Source organism: Tachysurus fulvidraco, chromosome 18 (assembly GCF_022655615.1).
Source record: "Tachysurus fulvidraco isolate hzauxx_2018 chromosome 18, HZAU_PFXX_2.0, whole genome shotgun sequence".
Taxonomy (NCBI): domain Eukaryota; kingdom Metazoa; phylum Chordata; class Actinopteri; order Siluriformes; family Bagridae; genus Tachysurus; species Tachysurus fulvidraco.
In genome coordinates, this window is record NC_062535.1 from 9,378,744 (window position 1) to 9,392,617 (window position 13,874).

The following is a 13,874-nucleotide window of genomic DNA, read 5'->3' on the forward strand; positions in this document are numbered from 1 at the left end:
GGGGTGTGTCTTGTGGAAATTCCTGCCTGGGCTATATAAGAGTGAAAACTCTCCTGACACTCACATTACTACTTCTCACTCTTCTAGACTTTCACTTTTTGTTTCTTCTCGATATACTGCATTAATTATGGCTTTTCTTACCAACGCTGTCAGCTTCATCCTGGTTGTGGTCCTTTGCATCCAGCACATTAATGGTAAGCCTGCATTCATGCATTTGCCTCTTTTAAGATATTTCAAATCAGTATGGGTTTATTAGCATCCTCCTTCTAAATATCTAGATATATAGGAAGCTAACTAGACAAATTTAATATACAGCTGAAAGTAAAGTTCAACTTTAATGATGTTGAAATAATTTTGCATTTAAAAGTACCAAGTAAAGAGATTCACAATAGAATAAAATGTCTAATATACTATGTAGATTTTGTGTAGCCTTGTTTATTTGCATGCATTAATATTTCTATCTATCTATCTATCTATCTATCTATCTATCTATCTATCTATCTATCTATCTATCTATCTATCTATCTATCTATCTATCTATCTATCTATCTATCTATCTATCTATCTATCTATCTAATCTAATCTAATCTATATGTCTGTTGTTCAGCTCAAACAGTGCCAGACAGATGCCAGTGTCCCAACACGTCCCAGAAGGCTTATAAGTGGAAAACTATTGAAGAGTTTTCCATCACTGCACCAAGATCCCGCTGCAAAGATAAAGAGATCATGTGAGTTCCTTTACACCTTCTTCTTCATGCTAAAATAGTAACAGCGGGAGATGTATCAGTCATTCGATCTGCCTATACTTTAATTCTTGGAATTCTGTTCCTAATAAGATTTGTTTTGCTTTTTTAGACTGATACTGAAGACGAGTACAGACAAAAAGACAAAAGATCGACGCTGTATTAGCCCTAATATATATCAGGCGGTACAACTTCAGGAATGCTGGGACAGGTGAGGAGACACTTACATTACATCCCAGTTTCAGTTTCTCCTTCAGGAGTTTTCTGCAAAATGCTGGAGACTTTATGAGACTTATTTCATTTTTTGTACCTTATTTATTGTAAGCCAATAACAAAAAAAAAGTATTGCATGCAAGGAAAAGATTTAAGTGAATGTCAAAATAGCTTGAACATACTTAACATGTGTGAATTTTGATATAGATTGTACATGTTCTTGTATTCATACAGTTTGTAATGACATCGCTTTCTTATCTCTAACAGCATGAACAAAGATGGAAAGAGATTCAGTGTCAAGGCGGCGGAGTGTGAATATCTCAGAAATGGGAAAAAAGATATGAAAAACACAACCACAGTACGTCAGCCCTGAGCAGATGAAGATGGGGTCATATTTGTGGAAACTCCAGAACTCTTTGAGGTCATGTGACCGAAACAAAATCCAATGGGAATGCTGATATCCAGCTTCTTTGCTCTGTTTGGAAACTCCAGTTGGATTACCAGGGCTCTCCGACAGACGCTTCCAAGAACCGTCAAGCGCAGATGTTAAGCAGAAAAGCCTTGCTGCAGGATTAACATGCACACTGAATGTTTTATAGGCCTAAAGTGGGCCATCACAATATTATTTAGTATTTAAAGCATCTAATATTTATTTATACTGATTCACTGTTTTCAATAAATGTGTACATTTTGTATCTTATGTCTAAAAGCGTTTCTCATTTGAAACTTATTTGAAAAAAGAGATTCCAAAGTTCAAGCAGAGAGTAAACAAACTCAAAGCAAACATGATCAGAAGTCTTAGTTTGCTGGTCATGTGATCCGTGTTCACACAGGAGGATTGAGCCCCATCTGCTGACCTGAATATATAACGGTTTTGTTTTTTCTTTTGTTAAATTACTCTATGATGAGATCATTACAATGACAGAGTTTATTATTTTCATATAATATCATGCACATTTTCTTTTCAATATGCATTTAACGCATATTATTATATTCATAGCCTGGTATAACTGTAACATTGCATGGGTCAACTGTTATAAAATAAAAACCTGTACATTTAAATATACATCAGCAATGGATACAATCAACACCGGACAGATAATACTCAAGGCTAGAATAAACAAGGTCAAGAACAGACATGTATTTTTTATTGATGTCAGTCATTTGCTGCTTTTCAGTCTGCAGGCCTCGTTCAAGCAGTACTGTACTATGTCGTATTATAACAGGCAATAAGGCAAGGGTATAACATTTCCTGTGCTTATTCACAATCCTGCAAACTGAAGTACATGTACATACTAAAAACTATACAGTTTGTGTAGTGTTTCAAAATGTACATTTAAAAATAAACTATGAAAGTACTCCTATGTTTCTTTTCTTTTTATTCTTTCTTTCAGACCATAAAAAAGTAAAGAAGTCATAGTTGCATGTGCGTTTAAGATAGATAGAAGCTTTTATTTTTGTCACATATACATTACAGCACAGTGTATGTAGACTGGATGTTGGAGTCAGAGATGATACAGCACCCCTGGAGCAGAGAGGATTAAGGGCCTCACTCAAGGGCCCGACAGTGGCAGTGCTGGGGCTTGAACCTCGATCCTCTGAACAACGACCCAGAGCTTTAACGGCATGAACCACCACTGTCCAACATTTATAATGTCCCAAATGTCCCAATATTCCAATTATGCCGGCTCCTCACTACTGAGTAAGATATAAAAATGAAGCAAATGATTTTATTACACTTCATGAGCATGATAGCTGAATGGTTAACATGTTTACCTTGCAGCTCTGGGATTGTGGTATCGACGGAGATTCCTTCACATACTCACGGTTTCTTCCCCAGTGATAAAACACGTGTTGTAGGTAGATTGACATCTCTAAATTGTCCGTGAGAATGTGTGTGACTGTGCACTGTGTTGTAAAGACATCCCATTCAGTGTCGTCCGTCCCTTGCCTGCTTTCCGGAGTCCTCTGGGATAGGCTTCAGTAAGCTTTACAGAAAGTGGGTGGATAATCTTATCAGTGAATTACATTTTAGGGAGGGTATAAAAGTTGCCATATTCTCTGATAAAAACCCTATTTGTGTGCTCCTATAAAGAGTCATATAAGTAGTCATGTAGGGCCTCCAGCCCACCAGAGGGCTTCAAGGTTTTTAAAATAGACAAGCACACTACTAGTATTTGTTAAAAACTTGTTAAGAAATTTTAAGAGAAAGACCTATAACACTGGTAAGAAAATCAAATGCTGATGAATTGGATTCAGTCTGTTGTTGCTTTCTCTTGTAATTAAAATGGAAAATATTTAGTGTCTAGCTTGCTAGCTAGTACATAGCATGAAAGATTTTAGGCTAGCATGTGATACGTTGCTAGCTTGTTACTACTTGCTATCTGAAGTTGAAGAAAGTTCTCTCATTGCTCATATTGCTCATGCTGCAAGCAGCTACAGTATGATGACTTGACGTCATTTAAAGAACTCAGGGTTAAGGAGATTACCCTGGGTTTTATTTTTATTTTTTTTTAAATGTTGGTTGGATTCAGTATACAATTTGCCAGTAAGATCTGTTTGAGTCATTTGAGATAATTAAGTGTTCATGCTATTCATTCTTTTATAGAAAACAATATGATTAGTGCGGCTGTTTGGTGGAGGGTTTGGGACGAGTGTGTTGTTGCTTAAGGCCACTGAATGAATCATGTGCGTGTGAAAGACTGTATGTATCATAACAGCTCAAGTGGTTAGCTGAATAAATAGATTTATTTTTATTTCTTTAAAGTCCTGTATCACACTGGAACCCGAAAAATCAATGCAGAAGGCTTTCCTGAAAAAATCTGATGAGGAGAAGGAACTACTAGGCTGATGGATGAAGAAGCTGCTAGCTTCTGCTAGTCTTACTGTTTTCTCCTAAGGCTTTGAGATCCTGAAATTTAATATTAGCTTAGACGCCTTTTCCGTCATTCCGATTTTGACAAAAATGTTGAGTAACCAACAACATTGAGAAATTGTATTCTAGTTCAAACGAATATATCAGTTTCCAGTGTAAATCTAGCACATGAGAATCAAAAATACAAGGAAATTGGTTATTTTATTCACTAAGCAGTGTTCTACTTGCTCGTAGCAGCAGTAGGTTATGCTCTTGATTCAGTATTCACAAACATTTAAGAGCTCGTTAACAAAAACGCAGCAGACTGTGCAAATCCATCGACCTGGTATAAATGAACGCGACGCTAAAAACAGGAGCTAGTCAGAAATTATAATAAACTCAGATGATTTTCACTGGCAAGCCCTAAATATAATTTTGTTTGGAGCCTCAGAAATGCAAATACTGTCCCCGTCTATGTGGAGTAATTGAGAGACAGATATAGCATGGATGTCCATGAAATTGTAAAATTCAATTCTGTAGAAAATCATGAAAGGCTTAATTCTTGATGTAGACCATGTCTTGTAAGCAGAGATGAAGTGGACTGCACTGAGTGTGTGTGAGTGTGTGTGTGTGTGTGTGTGTGTGTGAGTGAGTGTATCTTTGTCGCTGTGTTCTCCAGGGAAATCAAGACCTTTCTCTGGGTTTAACTAACAGAGGGTATGTGGGGAGAATAGATCCTCCATAAATTTGAACACTTTGTCAGTCTGGAGGACCGGCTGGTGCTTTGTCTTTTTTTAAGTCTCTCTCTCTCTCTCTCTCTCTCTCTCTCTCTCTCTCTCTCTCTCTCTCTCTCTCTCTCTCTCTCTCTCTCTCTCTCTCTCTCTTCACTCTGATTAATCTCATGCCTTCAAACACACTGGAATATCAAGCGAATCCCGGCACAGACTTGAAATAATAATTGCTCGTGGTTCTCCGGAGGAGAAGCTGTATATGTACCTCACAAGGAGAAGACAGTTTGTTGTTTCGATTATAAAAAAAACCCCAAACAAATAGGAATTAAATGACTCAATTTTTTCCCTCACTTTCTTTTTTCTCCTGTCTGTATTGTGTGTCAGTATAAAGACTTGAGTCCTGCACTGTAAATGAATAGCATCTTGCTCAATTACAGCAAATAAATACAGGCAGAAAAACAGCCAATAAACTCTTGTATATTCACAGACACTTTACTGTAATCCTTCTTTTATGGCGTCATCCAATCGATCTCTAGGGCCAATTACTGTAGCTGAGCAAATGCTTTTAAAATTCAACTGGGCCTTGTACGTTCCGAGCTTAAGCTATTTTAGCATGACACTTTAGCATAGCATAACTTCCTTCCTATTCCCCTGATCAGCCATAACCACCTCCTTAATATTGGGTAGGTCCAACTTCTGCCTCCAAAACCTGTAGAGGCATGGACTCTGTGCCAGATACCACAGCATACCTGCAAAGACATTCGCAACAGACCCTTTAAGTCCTGTAATTTGTGATTTAAGGCTTCTATGGCTCTGACTTGATTGTGCTGCACATCCCACAGATGCTCAGTCAGATTGAGATCTGGGGAATGTGGAGGCCGAATCAACAGCTTGACCTCTTTGTAATGTTCTTTAAACCATTACAGAAAAAAAGTTTTTACAGTGCTGCAGGGAGCATTATCCTGCTGAACAAGGCCATGGCCAGGGAATTCTGTTGTCATGAAGGTGTGTACTTGGTCTGCAGCATTTTAGACAGGTGGTACGTGTCAAAAAACATCCACACGAATGACAGGTCCCAAGGTTTCCCAGCAGAACATTGCCCAAAGCATAAATCAAACTCCTTCAACTCTAGAACAGGTACAGTAAGCGACACACACGCACCCAGCCATTCACTTTGTGTAAAAGAATACATGATACAGACCAGGCCAGGACACCGTCTTCCATCGCTCTGTAATCCACCACTGATGCTCATGTTCCTGCTGTAGCCTACATGGGTACACAGCGTCATATGTACAATGATGCTGATTCACCATTTGTTCTTCCTTGGACCAACATTGGTAGGAAAAACCATTGTATAGTTTTGGAGATACTCTGACCAAGTTGTCTAGTTGCTGCCCAATATATCCCACCCCTTGACAGCTGCCATTGTAACAAGATAATCAATGTTATTTACTTCACCTTTCAGTTGGTTTTAATCTTTAGGCTGATCTGTGTATGTACATGAAAGGTACTCCATAAATCAAGTCATTTATTTATTTATTTATTTATTTATTTTACCACAGCTGCTGCCGTCCAGAATCATCATCCGAATATAAATTTATAGCGAAATCTTATGCTAGTGCATCATTAGGGATATTTAGGGTCCTAAAATTCACTGGGGCTTAAATATGGGATTATGTGATACTATAACATAATGGATAAAATACTGTATGCATTCATCATAATATCTCTAAGAAAAGGGAAAAAACCTGAGACTATGGCATCACTGTACAAACAGATACTGTGTAAACTAAAAGAACATTTAAAAAATAAAATGACTAAATTACTAAGAACAACTAAAGTCTTTGTATATTTATTAAAAACCCTAAACTCGTGTAAATGTGTCAGTTGGGGATGTTAATTGGGTAGCGGACTATTACTAACAAAGTAATGAGACTGACATTGTGTATGTGTGTTACAGAAACTCTGCTAAATGTTTAAGCTCTAAAGGCAGGAAGAACAGAACCAAAGCATTGTCCAAAACCCCCAGATAATAAAGCAGGAAAGGGTCAAGACCTGATCAGGCATGAAATGACATTAACCTGAGGATAATTAATAGAGAATCAGATGAACAGGTAAATGGGCTAGACACTCTATGATGGTTAACAGAGAAGTGTGACCTCTGCTGGAAAGGAGGGTAACATCCTGACCTCTATTTTCAATGCATACTGTATGTGTTCATTGTACCTAAAGACTTATTAGTATCTGGTTATGACCAAAGGATGCTTTTTTATTTTGTTGGATTTTGTCCTTATTAGATAGCACTGAGCACAAACATAACAACAGATGGGCTGCCACACATCTCTAGAACATAAGAGACTCATCCTGATACTAATTTGGCAATCTGTATATGCTATGGCTTTATTTCACTAAACATATCTGAGTTTCAGTTTTTTTACATCCACTGTGAATCCATTTCCAAAATGACGTATCGAGATGCTGTTTTGTTTTGCGATTTGTACGTTAACTTTGTTTCGAGATCATAGGTAAGCTTTCCTGGCACTTCTTTAGTGCAGGTTGAACCGTCATGTAGATAATCGGTGTAATTTGGAGATTTTGCTTGGCTTTTCAGAACATTGTTTTTTTATTCTTTCCATTTTAGAAATCAACAAAATACATGCTTTGGCCAGTGGTGGCTGAAAGGTTGTGCACACCGGACTATTACGTATCTGTGTCTCACTTTATACTGTTGCCATAAAATTGGAAACACAATTATATAGGATTTCTTTATGAGCTGTAGCTTTTAATATTTTTCTATGCTAGCAATACTGAAGGGGTCCAAACCTGTTCCAGCAAGACAGTGTCCTTTTACTCAAAGCAAGCTTGACAGTTTGCTAAACCCCAATGCGAACCCAGAAGAGCTGGACATACAGTATGGGTATCTGTGAATGCTAATATTTATCTACAGATCATAATCTGTAATGTCATTTTTTGACACTTGTTGGCATTTTTTAAGAAAATGGGCAAAAATAAACATCCACTGGGAATCAGATTTTCCAGTAAGAGAAACCAATTTTTTTCCTATTAACAAAATTACGTTATTTTAAAAGCATTCCAGTAAAAGTGGTCATCTGGGGGAAAATATTTTTGGGAAGATTAGCAGTTCCTCTAATGCCAAAATGTCTGGAGCAGACGTTTATGTACTGTAATTATATTGTCATTTTCACAGATACTTTACTGTATGTTATTTTATGAAGAGCCAGTAACACTGCAGTTGCATTTACTGTATTTACAAATAGTACAGATGTTTTGGAATTTTGAAGTGAGCCTCAGTGCACAAGGAAGCAAACAGATGTCTTGTTGATTCGGTTTCTTCAGCACTGGAGATTTGACAGGCCCAAGCTGAGCATTCTCTTGGCGTTGGTCTTCCAAACTCAACTCGTATCTGGCAGCTATCGGAAAGACGTTCCGCACTGTGCCAGGTTGTGTAGATGAATCTGTTGTGCAGGCTTCACTGTTGTTCATGTTGGCAAGGAGGTTCATGTTCATCTATCTCTTCAATTTGATTGGCAGCTTTATTTTCTGTGGTCTGAGCCAACTCTGTTGTTCCAGTGTACCTGCGTCTGATTGGTTTATACGGCTCTGTTGCTCCACAGCATGCCATTTGAGGCTGATGTTTTGTGGTCTGTGGGTGGCATGGTTGCATCAGCCATGAATTAGTTTCTGACTAAACCATCCTGACTGTAAACTGACCTTTTTGTGTTGAGACTGCAAGCTGCAACTGAGAAAGTTTAAATTTTTTTACTTTATTTTAAATTATTTTATTTTATTTTTTTTACCAGTCAACTGTATTTTGCGGCGGGCACGGTGGCTTAGTGGTTAGCACGTTCGCCTCACACATCCAGGGTTGGGGGTTCGATTCCCGCCTCCACCTTGTGTGTGTGGAGTTTGCATGTTCTCCCCGTGCCTCGGGGGTTTCCTCTGGGTACTCCGGTTTCCTCCCCCCGGTCCAAAGACATGCGTGGTAGGTTGATTGGCATCTCTGGAAAAATCGTCCGTAGTTTTCTGAGTGAATGAGAGAGTGTGTGTGTGTGTGCCCTGCGATGGGTTGGCACTCCGTCCAGGGTGTATCCTGCCTTGATGCCTGATGACGCTTGAGATACTTCCGAGGTAGTTTGGATAGCCACGTCGTTAGTTATCAGGCCGCCATTGTAAATAAGAACCTGTTCTTAATGACTTGCCTGTAAAAATAAAGGTTAAACAAACAAAAGCGGTAGAAAATGAATGAACTGTATTTTGCCAACATAACAATCTTTTATTTTTGAATTAATTTTTTTTTTGAAGAACAAATCATGCTTTTTGACAATTTATAATTCGCTCATGGAAAGTCCACAAGACAAGTTTGTCCTATTATCACTTATGTTATAGCAGCTATAGACAGTGACTCCTTCAACAACCAAAAACCTAAACGTCTCTGTCCTGAAGGCTTTCTTATGGTGAAAGCATTCCGTCTGTTACAAAAGCGCTGGCGTTAGAAACTTCTAACATGAATATCATCTAAATATCTAAAAACATTTCATCATAACCATTAGTTTTTCTTTGTTAAATAGCTTATAAATTCTGACCTGTCCACCGTACTGTTTCCTGTGTATAAGCTGTAGCCATACAAATGATAAGATCTTAGAACATGTGCATTAATATAAAACTATTACAACCGATATTGCTGTCAGAGCTGAAAATGAATCACTACCTTCTGACCAATCAGATTTGAGATTTCAACAGTTCTATGCTACATCAACTAAAGCCATAGATATGGATATTCATTGATCATTTTGAGAGACGACAGACAAAACATAACATTGATTAGCTTGTTATAAGTGGGCTTAGTGGCTTAGTGGTTAGCACGTTCGCCTCACACTTCCAGGGTTGGGGGTTCGATTCCCGCCTCCACCTTGTGTGTGTGGAGTTTGCATGTTCTCCCCGTGCCTCGGGGGTTTCCTCCGGGTACTCCGGTTTCCTTCCCCGGTCCAAAGACATGCATGGTAGGTTGATTGGCATCTCTGGAAAATTGTCTGTAGTGTGTGATTGCGTGAGTGAATAAGAGTGTGTGTGTGCCCTGCGATGGGTTGGCACTCCGTCCAGGGTGTATCCTGCCTTGATGCCTGATGATGCCTGAGATAGGCACAGGCTCCCCGTGACCCGAGAAGTTCTGATAAGCGGTAGAAAATGAATGAGAGCGTGAGAGAGCTTGTTATAATGGCACCTATCAAGGGGTGGGATACTGTATATTAGGCAGCAAGTAAACAGTTTCCTTAAGTGTAGGCAAGGAAATATATATTAAGGATGTGAGCTACTTTGACAAAGGAGAAATTGTAATGGCTAGACAACTGGGTCAGATACTCTCCAAAACAGCAGGTCTTGTGGTGTGTAGTACCAAACAAAAGTGGTCCAAGTAAGAACAACCAGTGAACCAGTGACAGGGTCATGGGCTCGCAAGGCTCAGTGATGTGAGTGTAGCGTGAAGGCTAGCCATCTTGTCCGATCCCACAATCGGTCTTTTGTAGCACAAACTGCTTAGATCATGCTGGCTATAAAGAAAGGTTCTGTGACATAATCAGTGTTCATTCTCATCACATAGAGCATACAGTACATAAAAAGTGTACTTCACTCTTTAAATTTGGAACGTAGCATAAAATGATTTGTCTTACAATCTGACTTCTGTGTTGCCCAATTTATCCTGTTCCTAAACTTTTCTTAGCGTTTCATCCGAACACAATCTTTTATTTACACGGTAAGAAAGGACCCATGTGTGTAAGTGTGAGCTATCGTAAAATCGCCACCAATATGTGTGCTCGTACATGTATACAATATTCATGTGTTGTGGTGCAATGCTGCTTTCTTGACACTTACAGACTGCAGATGAACGTTATGGCATTTCAGATAAAGCGAATGATATGAGAACAAATAGAAAAAGTGTGACACAGACTCCTGTAACAAAGCAATAAGAGATGCCTTTTATTGAGGCTCAGCAATCAGCTAGTTACGTTGTCTTGCTTGGTTTTATCTTTCACGGAAGCTTTCCTCTAATCCGTTTCGGATCTAAGGGGAACTTCTGATGTCGCATCTTGTCAATCAAACCGCCTTGGCACGATGAATAAAGGATAACAAAGCTGTCCAGCTGCACTGCATCTGTTCCACAGGCCTGAGAGAGCATGATGGGAACAGAGCACTTGCCATTTCCCAAGATGCGGCTGAAAAAACAAGAACAAAGAATGAAGTCCGAGCTACCAAAAAAAGTAGGAGCTGCCGTATTTCTAGTGGATTTGCGTATCAAGGTTGCTTCTAACAAGCTTCATCGTGGATGCTCAGCTGTGTAACACATCCTCCTGATGTTTCTGTTCCGTAGTCTTTTGATGGCTACAGTATGTTGCTTGTTCATTGCATCATGATGTAGACGCTAAATGGGATTCCCTCGCCAGAGCAGGTTGGATGAGTAATGCAGGGCCACACCAGCTAGAACAGCTTGTGTGAACACGAAAGAGACAAACTTGGGATTTGGCTGGTGTTTCAAGTCACTGAATTTGGCTTCCGACATGTCTCTCGGGGTGTTCAGATGGAGCGCCTGGAGGCTGATCCGAACACACACACACACACACACACACACACACACACACACACACACACACACACACACACACACACACACACACACACACACACACACACACACAGAGAGAGAGAGAGAGAAAAGTTCTGATTCTCTTTAGGAAGATTATGCAAAGCTGACCAACTGGAGCAGCATAATTTAAAGCAGCTCCTCAGCTGTCACTCAGACAAAATCTTGTGCTGTAAGATGTGAACGCTGCGTTTGATCTAACTACAAAAAGCTACAGAACACCACAGAGAGTCTCAAGTACATAGCATCATAGCATCATACAGTATTTGTGTGTTGTCTTGCCACCCAAAATTAAAATCATTGTAATAAACAGAGTTGGTCTGACGAGGGCAGCAAAGCCACCCTGAATTCCTCCTCCGTTCCTGCATCAGCACGCTGCCTAACTCCCCCTCCTCATGTCCTGCGAGCCCTGGTGCGACCACCATAAGGGATCTGCTGCGCTGCTCTACAGCACTGAATCTATTAACCTTTTCACCTGGCTCCCATGGAAGAACACAGGCGGAGGCGCTAGCGGGCAAAGAGCCGCGGCCCCATGGAGTGCCTGTGTAAAAAAGGGAGGTCAGTAGACGTGGAAGGAAAGGGCCACCCACCCCCATTTGTTCCGATCAAGGAGGTGTCGCCCCAAATCAGCGGCTTAGTTATTCACAAGCTCACTCATCGCTCACGGTCACAGTGCCTCGCCGAAGTGCAACCTCGCCCTTGATGTGCCTCTGCCCGACAGGCGACAAATTGCACAAAATCTTACTTGTTTGTGATTATTATGTGAAGCCAGAGCCTCTGATGGGTTTCTGTCACTTGGAAGTGAAACTTCAGAGGCGGTTTGTGTCAAGACGGGTAATGTGATGTGTTGTCATAAGGAAAGATTTCAGGAAAGGAATCCGTCGACTATTTTAAACTTTGTAGCTTGGAAAGCTTTGAAATTTATTTACACTTATGTTCCGTTAATTATCTGAGAATTGGAGGTTATATGGAGATAAACACACATAAATATAAAACCCATATGCTTCATTATTTATTCTTTAATGTAATAAATGAGACGTTAGTTGAGCAAATATCTCGAATTATCTCATGAGCAAATATCTCACCTGTTATGTGAAAATCGAGAGCACCGATGAATACGTAGGGTCATATTGAGCATGAAGATTAGTGTTCCAGAAGATTTTGTATTCTTACAAATGATTGTACATTAATGTTGATTAAAAATAAAAGCACCCAATCTAGTAACCGTGTATATTTACTGTAAATAAACTTAAAAAAAAAACCCCCAAAAACATTAAAACTACTCAAGGCATATTTTTTTTAAAAAGGATTATACAAACGTCCTCCTATGGAAGCTGACGTTTCTTCAGCTCACAAGGAGCTTCCTTTGTTCCTATTCATTCCTGGCACCTTTTGTCAGCTGAACACATGCTCAAAACAGCAGAGAACATTATGACTCTTATTTTTTTTTTAAGTCTTCAGAGAGAACATCCTAGTCTTGTCTCAACACAAACAACAGCAACAAAAATAAAGTTTCGACTAAGAGTCGTATCCTAAAACCCTTAAAAACAGTAATCCAGAACATTTGTGTAAGAATAGAAGCCCAAAGAAATAAAACGGAAAAAGAACGAGCTGACGAGGAAAAAAAATACCGAATATTTGACATATTCTCTTAAGGAAACTGAAGAACTGTACAGATTGACCTTGAGTTTTTGTTTTTTTCTATTTCGCAGCAAGGAACAAGTGATCGCAATCTGTGGGAATGAAGATCAAGAGGAATTAAAAGTGAAAACGAGAAGGATTTCCATAAAAGCAGACGTACTTCTCAGCCAGTGGAGGATACAGTTTTACAACAGGGAATTGGCAATGCCAGATAAGAAAGCTTGATCTATGTTAGGTAGTCAGACTCGGGAACTGAACAAAAATAAAGGGAGAAGTTTTAATGAGAGAGGATGTAACGGACAGGAGATCAAGGTAAGACTAGGAGAAAGAAGATGAAGATGTACACCTACGTGACCCTCAGGGTTAGATTAGAGATTTATGGCTGGTGACTGAAAAGTGGAAATCAGATCTCATTAATACCTTAAAAGATGGAATCAAAAATGGGTTTTTAAGGACTGTTACTTCTAAGTGGCTCAGATGAAACAGTAGAAGAACTTGGTATTGTGGAAGTACCCTGCATAAGAAGGTTTGTTTTAAAGATAGCTATTTTTTTATTTATTAACTCTGTCATATCTTAGCTATTAGTATGAAACCTTTGAATTTGCTGTAATAAATTTCATTTTTTATTTCGGAATTCGAACAAAAAGCACATCAAAATCAATTTGAAGATATATAAACTTTTAAAAGCAGACATCAAAAACCCAAAACCTTAGATCAATTTGAAATTGTTCCAGGGACACCGAGAATATAAGAGGTTTATGAAAAGATTTTAGCTTTTGGTCTTTGCAAAGAGAGGGATGAGGTCAAAAACAGGTTACGCACAGTGTGAAGCACACGGTTTGACCACTCGATGACCCTCAACAAAGCCAAAAACTGTTCGGCACTTAGGTGCCTGCATCCTCTGGCTTTGCTTTCATGTCTATGAGAGCTGGACTTGAATCAACTAAGAGATGCAGCGGTGCATGGAGTGAAAAACTGGCAGCTTCCTGGATCACATGATTTGCTACGCTATGGTTTCTGAGGTAAAAAAAAGAATA

At 39.3% G+C, this 13,874-nt stretch overlaps 1 long non-coding RNA gene across 1 annotated transcript; it reads right to left on the bottom strand.

Moving 5' to 3' along the window:
• Window positions 1–1,957: 1,957 nt before the first annotated feature.
• On the bottom strand, window positions 1,958–3,668 carry LOC125139464. The gene is made up of 2 exons (XR_007138520.1): window positions 2,733–3,668; window positions 1,958–2,654 (listed from the first exon to the last, which is right to left on the bottom strand). It is a non-coding gene; the product is annotated as an uncharacterized LOC125139464 (long non-coding RNA).
• Window positions 3,669–13,874: the final 10,206 nt, after the last annotated feature.